General features: G+C 53.1%; 1 pseudogene; it reads right to left on the bottom strand.

Moving 5' to 3' along the window:
• Positions 1-335: 335 nt before the first annotated feature.
• Positions 336-1,170, bottom strand: part of LOC143154550 (large subunit ribosomal RNA) — a 2,860-nt pseudogene continuing 2,025 nt past the window's right edge.

Below are 1,170 nucleotides of genomic sequence, written 5' to 3'. Positions count from 1 at the left end.
GTTGCCCGCGTCGACCAATCAGGGCGCCGCTATGCCCCTGTCGCCGGCCAATGGGGCGCTTGGGATCAGCCGTCCGCGCCGACCAATCAGCGTACCGCAATGCCGTTGACGCCAGCCAATGAGACGCGGCGAAATCCACGCGTTGCCACGTGCACTTTTTCCGACAATTTTTCCACGTTATTTTCCACGTTATGCAGTATTTTTCACTATATCAAGCTTTTACAATCCAATCCACTTTCACCACACTACACGAAACACACCCACACGTTAATTTTCTCGCACTCTGTACACGTAAATACCACAACTTGCTTGAGAGCGATGCACAATACGTCCGTACAGTTCGACCAAAACAAGTGAAGTCAAGTAGATAGGGACAGAGGGAATCTCGTTAATCCATTCATGCGCGTCACTAATTAGATGACGAGGCATTTGGCTACCTTAAGAGAGTCATAGTTACTCCCGCCGTTTACCCGCGCTTTTTTGAATTTCTTCACGTTGACATTCAGAGCACTGGGCAGAAATCACATTGCGTCAACACTCTTGGGGGCCATCGCAATGCTTTGTTTTAATTAGACAGTCGGATTCCCCTAGTCCGTGCCAGTTCTGAGCTGAGTGTTGAATGACGGCCGAAGAAACGACCGCGACGTCAAACGCCACAGAAGCTCCGCAGCAAGGAAGATCCGTGAGAGGCCAAGGCACGGGACCGAGATCGGATCCCGGTAACAGTAATGATACCGTTCACCTCGCCCAGGCCCGGCACGTCAGCCAGACTCACTTCTCGACCAAGCCCGACACGCCCCGCTCCTCAGAGCCAATCCTTATTCCGAAGTTACGGATCCAATTTGCCGACTTCCCTTACCTACATTAATCTATCGACTAGAGGCTCTTTACCTTGGAGACCTGCTGCGGATATGGGTACGAACCGGCGCGACACCTCCACGTGGCCCTCTCCTGGATTTTCAAGGTCCGAGGGGAAGATCCGGACACCGCCGCAACTGCGGTGCTCTTCGCGTTCCAAACCCTATCTCCCTGCTAGAGGTTTCCAGGGAACTCGAACGCTTATACAGAAAAGAAAACTCTTCCCGGATCTCCCGACGGCGTCTCCAGGTCATTTTGGGTTACCCCGACGAACACTCTTACGAGGGCCCGAATGGTAAGCGGTTCCGCAGC

Source organism: Ptiloglossa arizonensis, unplaced genomic scaffold (assembly GCF_051014685.1).
Source record: "Ptiloglossa arizonensis isolate GNS036 unplaced genomic scaffold, iyPtiAriz1_principal scaffold0190, whole genome shotgun sequence".
In the NCBI taxonomy this organism is placed as follows: domain Eukaryota; kingdom Metazoa; phylum Arthropoda; class Insecta; order Hymenoptera; family Colletidae; genus Ptiloglossa; species Ptiloglossa arizonensis.
Note: the sequence above shows the minus strand (reverse complement) of the source record. Positions and strands in the feature narration are given on the sequence as shown.